The sequence below is a fragment of the Lathamus discolor genome, unplaced genomic scaffold (assembly GCF_037157495.1).
Source record: "Lathamus discolor isolate bLatDis1 unplaced genomic scaffold, bLatDis1.hap1 Scaffold_123, whole genome shotgun sequence".
NCBI classification, from domain to species: Eukaryota; Metazoa; Chordata; class Aves; order Psittaciformes; family Psittacidae; genus Lathamus; species Lathamus discolor.
In genome coordinates this window covers 37,911-45,219 of record NW_027069152.1, presented here as the reverse complement: position 1 = coordinate 45,219, position 7,309 = coordinate 37,911, and the positions used below count along the sequence as shown (strand labels likewise).

Below are 7,309 nucleotides of genomic sequence, written 5' to 3'. Positions count from 1 at the left end.
ACAATATCTGGGAAGGTCTGCAAGGCTCAGGACTTTTCCAGGCAGTTCTAAAGCACAACTTCCTGGGTAGGAAACAAAGCTGGACTCGTCTTGAAACAGCCAAAGCACCACTCTCTGCGAGGAGCCAAAGGCGACAAACAGCACTTGCCCACCCTTGTGTGTTTCACCACGGACCATTACCTACTGTCCCGGACGCAACACCCCAGACTTAAGCCCCACAAATGGCACCTTTTCATCCTGGCATTTAAATCTGAGGCACCACCTGCGCTATAGCTGACCATTTACCTCCCAGCCACCTCCGACTGTGTCCTCAGACATTCTGGCTCAAATACTACATTGGAATGCTACATCTCAAACCCCTTCCTGCCATTCTGACGTTGTCCCCCACGCCCTCGCCTCCTACAGGAGGCCCTCTACTTAGCGTGCGTAGTGCCCTGCGTCTCGAGGCGGCCTCACTGCTCAGAACTCCCACAGCAGACGCCAGCCATCTTGCTGCCGTTACCAAGTTCCTCTTCATCATCTGCCAGAAACAAACAAAGAAAGGGGAACACGTTGTGCTGGCCATCATCTCCAGCATCCCAGCTATCTATGCCAGCCTTTTCTGTAACTCTACTTCGCCTTTACATTATGCTCACCTACTCCCAATCTATTGCAGAATACAATGCTGGGCTTCTCCTGCACTCTAGGACCTAGGAGTACAATAGAAAGAAATGACCATGGTGCTTGTAAAAAGTGACCAACCCCCACAACCCTTATTGTTACCTCTCCGACTCACCTCAAATACTCCTCTGACTGCAGAAGTAGAACGCAAGACCTGCAATAACCAACACTACTACTGAACCCTTTGCCATGTTATTCTCAGCTCTTACTCACCACTCACGCAGACAACCTTCTGACAGCCCTCCTCAGCTGGCAGCTTCACCTCTCTTGATTTAAGTGTGGCACCTAAAAAAGAAATGGAAACAGGCACTCATGGAGAGAAAAACAGAAGCTTTGGCCGACCCTGAAATAAGTTGCTACTGGGGTGTTCCAAGCATGGCTCACCTTGACTGAGTCATCTGAATGTTATTTTTCAGCTCGAGTGTGAGGATGAGTTTGAGCCAGGGAGTCTTAGCCAGGTAGTCAGAACCAGGAATTCTGTGTTAGAATCAACTTGAGATTTGTGTGGATGCATGAGCCAGTCAGTGTCAGACTAAGCCTAAGTGAGTGTGAGGAGAAGTCAGCGCCAGAGAACGTCTGTGCAGCTTAAACATGAACATGAGTCTGAGCCAGTCTGTGTGAGAAGGAGCCTGCACTGTCTGCCAGTCTTGAATATGAGTCTAAGCCAATGAAAGCCAGAAAATTAAAGCTGGGGAGCAGGCAATGAACCAGAACCAGACGAAACAAGACCCAGCTGTGGATCGTCAGGGTGCTTTTATCCCAGCTGGGAGTTTGCCCCACCCCTGACCCAGGGCACTGGGGGAAGGGCTGTGGGTGACACCCTCCCTCCCTAACACAGTCAAGCTGTAGCTGCCCTACCCATGTAAGCTCATGCTACAGAGTAACCCCCTGCCTTTCCCTCAGCCCCATGCTACATTTCAAACCCCGGACCTTGTCCCCCACCCTCCAGCCCCAAGCAGCAGTCCCTCTACTTAGCTTCCATAGTGCCATGGGTTTCAAGCTGGCCTTGATGCTCAGAACACCCACATCAGAGTCCTGTGATCTTGCCACAGCTGCCAAGTTTCTCTTTATCACCTGCAGCAAACAAACGAGCAAACAGGAACACACTGTGCTGGCCACCATCATCACCAGCACCCCACCCACCAGTGCTGGCCTGCTCTGTAACAGCCCTCTTTCTCCTTCAAAGCTCATCATGTGCTTGCCTGTTCCAAACCCACAGTGGAGTCCGACATTGAGCCTCTCCTCACCTCCAGGTCCTAGGAGTACAATAGAGACAAATGATCACCCTGCTTGCAAAAAGGGACCGACCCCACTATCCTTCTCCTTACCTGTCTGACTCACTTCAAGCACTCATCCGACTCCAAAGGTAGAGGGCAGCCCTGCAACACCGAGCACAAATACTGACCCCCTTTGCCATGCTCTCCTCAACAATTAAGCACCCCCAACACACACAACCCCCGATCTTCTCACAGCCCTCCTGAGTTTGCAGCTTCACCTCCCTCGAGTTATCTGCAGCACCTAGAAAAGTAAAGGGAACATGCACACACTGACAGAGATACAGAAGCTGCACCCTTCCCTCAGGAAGTCCCATCTCTCTCTCCTGTCACTTTACTACTCATCCACTAGCCCTCAGAGCTTTTCCATCCCTTTATTCTAACGTGTACACCCCCTGGAATACACCACCAACAAAAAGTAATTGCAGCTTTATGAAAATGACAAGACCCTAAAATAAATTGCTGCTTGGGTGGTCTAAGCTTTGCTCACCTTGGCTAAATCACCTGAATGTCTTTGTTTAGTTAGAATGTGAGAGCTAGTCTGAACCAGGAAGCCTATGTTAGTCTCGATGTGAGACTCGTGTGGTTGGGCGAGCCAGTCAATGCCAAATTGAGCCTAAATCTGAACTAGAGTGTCTGTGCTGTTTAAGTATATGAGCCTGAGCCAGTCTGTGTGGAAGAAAACCTCTTTGAGACTAAGCCCTAGAATGTGAGACAGAAAACCCCCACCCAGTCTGAAACCAAGTATAGTTTTGAGCCTAACTTCATAAAAGTGAAGCTATGGAATCTGAGAATTTTTAAGAGAAATCTAAGCCCCAAAAAGAAACCCAAGAAGTTAAAATCAGAGAGCAGCCAAGAAACCAAACCCAAAACAACAAAAACCAGGTGCACCTTGTCAGGCTGTTTTTATCCCAGCAGCTGGTTTGCCCCACCCCTGAGCCAGGGCACTGGGGAGGGGGGGTGTTGTGGGTAGGGCCTGGGGTATATAAGGCACAGCTTCAGAGTAAGGGTCTTCTTTAGGATTTGATGCTATTCAAGGTAAGGTCTTTGGGGTGTTTTGTGGTTTTAATGATGTGTGTATTGCTTTTGTTTTTTGAGTTTTTTGAAATGATTTTTTCTGAGCTAATTTTTTTAAGCTATCTTTGGTTTTGCATCTTCTTGTATAAATGAATTTCTTTGTGCTGTGGTTTTACTTGAGGTGCTGTTCTTAGTGGTGGTGTTCAGGTAAGTGTTTTTTTTAATTGCTCTCAGACACAGAACTTAAAGAAAAATTTGTTTACAGTTTATGTTCTTATTATTTGTCTTTTATTTCTCATAAAATATTTATAACAGTGGTTACTGAGCAAACATTCCATTTATATGTTTAAGAGTTACTTCAAGAGTGCCTTTGGGTTTGTGCTCTTTCAAAAACTAAGTTGGACACTTGGGTCTAAAGAATACCAAAACATAATATTAATGTTCTTTTGGGATGTAGTGGCTGTTAAATAACTGATGACTTTTGGCAGGGAAAGATAAAAGGATGCTTTTCAGCTTGTATATTTCTTATTTTAAAACTCTAAATTACAGAGTGCTTGTTCATTACAGTCTGCATATAATAAATATTTCAGGGAATTTCCTTGTCTTAGTCTGCAGAATGTTGTGTGGCAGTTCTTTTATTTTTTCCTTTTATTCCTGTTACTGCAAATGATAAAAATAAATTGGGTGGGTGCAGTAAACACCCATGTGTCTAGTGTGGGAGATCTGAGCAACAATTTTAGTTTGAGACTTATGACACTATAAAAACTAAGCAGAAAGATTAGTTTTCCACAGAACAGACGGGGGAAACAGCATCAGGATAGCAGAAAGAGATTTGAAATACACCATGGGGATGAGAAAAAATAAGTGGGACTTTTTTTAGCACCATCTTATAGTGGGCAGGGTAGTACAGCTTGACTGTTTTAATGAGTGCATTAGCTTGTGTGCTGTTTTGGTGCTTCCAACTCACTGCTAGAACTGAAAGTGTTAAGCTTGTTCTTGGAACTTAGTCCTTCATATACAGAGTGCTTGTGTTGGCTGGTTAAAAGCTGGTCAGGCATTCGTGTTCATTACTTACAAACATAAAGCAGAGAACAGCTTTTTTTTCAGTCACATCAGCAGGAGCCTTCTAAGGCTTTTATCCAGCTTCCAGTTCCAGCTATAAAAAGGTAAAGGGTTTCATTTTGAGTGTGATGCCCTCATGTTTAGAAGAACATGGCAAAAAGATTCAGTATTTGTGTTTGGTATTGCAGGTGTTGCCCTCTAGGTTGGGAGTCGGATGAGTGCTTGAGGTGAGTCAGGGAGGTAAGCGGAAGGATTGTGGAGTCGGTCACTTTGGCAAGAACCATGGTCACTGGCTTCTGTTGCACTCCTAGGGCACGCAGGGGAGGAGAGGCCCGGCGTCAGAGTCTGGAATGGCTTTGGCACAGGTGAGCACGGTGTTGAGGAGCTTGGGAGGAGGCAGACGGTTGGTAAGGAAGAGGCCGAGCTGGATGGCTGGGATGCTGGAGATGATGGACAGCACAACGTGTTCCCCTTTCTTTGTTTGTTTCTGGCAGATGATGAAGAGGAACTTGGTAACGGCAGCAGCATGGCTGGCGTCTGCTGTGGGAGTTCTGAGCAGTGAGGCCGCCTTGAGACGCACGGCACTACGTACGCTAAGTAGAGGGACTCCTGTAGGAGGCGAGGGCGTGGGGGACAACGTCAGAATGGCAGGAAGTTTCTTTTTGGGGCTTAGATTTCTCTTCAAAATTCTCAGATTCCATAGCTTCACTTTTATGAAGTTAGGCTCAAAACTATACTTGGTTTCAGACTGGGTGGGGGTTTTCTGTCTCACATTCTAGGGCTTAGTCTCAAAGAGGTTTTCTTCCACACAGACTGGCTCAGGCTCATATACTTAAACAGCACAGACACTCTAGTTCAGATTTAGGCTCAATTTGGCATTGACTGGCTCGCCCAACCACACGAGTCTCACATCGAGACTAACATAGGCTTCCTGGTTCAGACTAGCTCTCACATTCTAACTAAACAAAGACATTCAGGTGATTTAGCCAAGGTGAGCAAAGCTTAGACCACCCAAGCAGCAATTTATTTTAGGGTCTTGTCATTTTCATAAAGCTGCAATTACTTTTTGTTGGTGGTGTATTCCAGGGGGTGTACACGTTAGAATAAAGGGATGGAAAAGCTCTGAGGGCTAGTGGATGAGTAGTAAAGTGACAGGAGAGAGAGATGGGACTTCCTGAGGGAAGGGTGCAGCTTCTGTATCTCTGTCAGTGTGTGCATGTTCCCTTTACTTTTCTAGGTGCTGCAGATAACTCGAGGGAGGTGAAGCTGCAAACTCAGGAGGGCTGTGAGAAGATCGGGGGTTGTGTGTGTTGGGGGTGCTTAATTGTTGAGGAGAGCATGGCAAAGGGGGTCAGTATTTGTGCTCGGTGTTGCAGAGCTGCCCTCTACCTTTGGAGTCGGATGAGTGCTTGAAGTGAGTCAGACAGGTAAGGAGAAGGATAGTGGGGTCGGTCCCTTTTTGCAAGCAGGGTGATCATTTGTCTCTATTGTACTCCTAGGACCTGGAGGTGAGGAGAGGCTCAATGTCGGACTCCACTGTGGGTTTGGAACAGGCAAGCACATGATGAGCTTTGAAGGAGAAAGAGGGCTGTTACAGAGCAGGCCAGCACTGGTGGGTGGGGTGCTGGTGATGATGGTGGCCAGCACAGTGTGTTCCTGTTTGCTGGTTTGGTTGCTGCAGGTGATAAAGAGAAACTTGGCAGCTGTGGCAAGATCACAGGACTCTGATGTGGGTGTTCTGAGCATCAAGGCCAGCTTGAAACCCATGGCACTATGGAAGCTAAGTAGAGGGACTGCTGCTTGGGGCTGGAGGGTGGGGGACAAGGTCCGGGGTTTGAAATGTAGCATGGGGCTGAGGGAAAGGCAGGGGGTTACTCTGTAGCATGAGCTTACATGGGTAGGGCAGCTACAGCTTGACTGTGTTAGGGAGGGAGGGTGTCACCCACAGCCCTTCCCCCAGTGCCCTGGGTCAGGGGTGGGGCAAACTCCCAGCTGGGATAAAAGCACCCTGACGATCCACAGCTGGGTCTTGTTTCGTCTGGTTCTGGTTCATTGCCTGCTCCCCAGCTTTAATTTTCTGGCTTTCATTGGCTTAGACTCATATTCAAGACTGGCAGACAGTGCAGGCTCCTTCTCACACAGACTGGCTCAGACTCATGTTCATGTTTAAGCTGCACAGACGTTCTCTGGCGCTGACTTCTCCTCACACTCACTTAGGTTTAGTCTGACACGTACTGGCTCATGCATCCACACAAATCTCAAGTTGATTCTAACACAGAATTCCTGGTTCTGACTACCTGGCTAAGACTCCCTGGCTCAAACTCATCCTCACACTCGAGCTGAAAAATAACATTCAGATGACTCAGTCAAGGTGAGCCATGCTTGGAACACCCCAGTAGCAACTTATTTCAGGGTCGGCCAAAGCTTCTGTTTTTCTCTCCATGAGTGCCTGTTTCCATTTCTTTTTTAGGTGCCACACTTAAATCAAGAGAGGTGAAGCTGCCAGCTGAGGAGGGCTGTCAGAAGGTTGTCTGCGTGAGTGGTGAGTAAGAGCTGAGAATAACATGGCAAAGGGTTCAGTAGTAGTGTTGGTTATTGCAGGTCTTGCGTTCCACTTCTGCAGTCAGATGAGTATTTGAGGTGAGTCGGAGAGGTAACAATAATGGTTGTGGGGGTTGGTCACTTTTTACAAGCACCATGGTCATTTCTTTCTATTGTACTCCTAGGTCCTAGAGTGCAGGAGAAGCCCAGCATTGTATTCTGCAATAGATTGGGAGTAGGTGAGCATAATGTAAAGGCGAAGTAGAGTTACAGAAAAGGCTGGCATAGATAGCTGGGATGCTGGAGATGATGGCCAGCACAACGTGTTCCCCTTTCTTTGTTTGTTTCTGGCAGATGATGAAGAGGAACTTGGTAACGGCAGCAAGATGGCTGGCGTCTGCTGTGGGAGTTCTGAGCAGTGAGGCCGCCTCGAGACGCAGGGCACTACGCACGCTAAGTAGAGGGCCTCCTGTAGGAGGCGAGGGCGTGGGGGACAACGTCAGAATGGCAGGAAGGGGTTTGAGATGTAGCATTCCAATGTAGTATTTGAGCCAGAATGTCTGAGGACACAGTCGGAGGTGGCTGGGAGGTAAATGGTCAGCTATAGCGCAGGTGGTGCCTCAGATTTAAATGCCAGGATGAAAAGGTGCCATTTGTGGGGCTTAAGTCTGGGGTGTTGCGTCCGGGACAGTAGGTAATGGTCCGTGGTGAAACACACAAGGGTGGGCAAGTGCTGTTTGTCGCCTTTGGCTCCT

General features: G+C 47.7%; 2 long non-coding RNA genes across 7 annotated transcripts; one reads left to right on the top strand and one right to left on the bottom strand.

The window, feature by feature from the left end:
* Positions 1 to 449: 449 nt before the first annotated feature.
* On the bottom strand, positions 450 to 2,789 carry LOC136006258 (uncharacterized). Of its 3 annotated transcripts, XR_010609026.1 has the most exons (8): positions 2,425 to 2,789; positions 1,989 to 2,039; positions 1,863 to 1,916; positions 1,637 to 1,734; positions 874 to 945; positions 776 to 792; positions 636 to 689; positions 450 to 520 (listed from the first exon to the last, which is right to left on the bottom strand). It is a non-coding gene; the product is annotated as an uncharacterized LOC136006258 (long non-coding RNA). The 3 variants fall into 3 exon arrangements; XR_010609025.1 differs by lacking the exons at positions 1,637 to 1,734; positions 1,863 to 1,916; positions 1,989 to 2,039; positions 2,425 to 2,789 and having other exon boundaries at positions 874 to 1,596; XR_010609027.1 differs by lacking the exons at positions 776 to 792; positions 1,637 to 1,734; positions 1,863 to 1,916; positions 1,989 to 2,039; positions 2,425 to 2,789 and having other exon boundaries at positions 874 to 1,596.
* Positions 2,790 to 4,199: 1,410 nt separating this feature from the next.
* LOC136006256 (uncharacterized) lies at positions 4,200 to 6,797 on the top strand. 4 transcript variants are annotated; one of them, XR_010609023.1, is made up of 9 exons: positions 4,200 to 4,240; positions 4,325 to 4,378; positions 4,508 to 4,571; positions 5,251 to 5,440; positions 5,513 to 5,566; positions 5,695 to 5,792; positions 6,484 to 6,555; positions 6,637 to 6,653; positions 6,740 to 6,756. It is a non-coding gene; the product is annotated as an uncharacterized LOC136006256 (long non-coding RNA). The 4 variants fall into 4 exon arrangements; XR_010609024.1 differs by lacking the exons at positions 4,200 to 4,240; positions 4,325 to 4,378; positions 4,508 to 4,571 and adding an exon at positions 4,629 to 5,004; XR_010609021.1 differs by lacking the exons at positions 4,200 to 4,240; positions 4,325 to 4,378; positions 4,508 to 4,571 and having other exon boundaries at positions 4,629 to 5,440.
* The last annotated feature ends 512 nt before the right edge of the window (positions 6,798 to 7,309 follow it).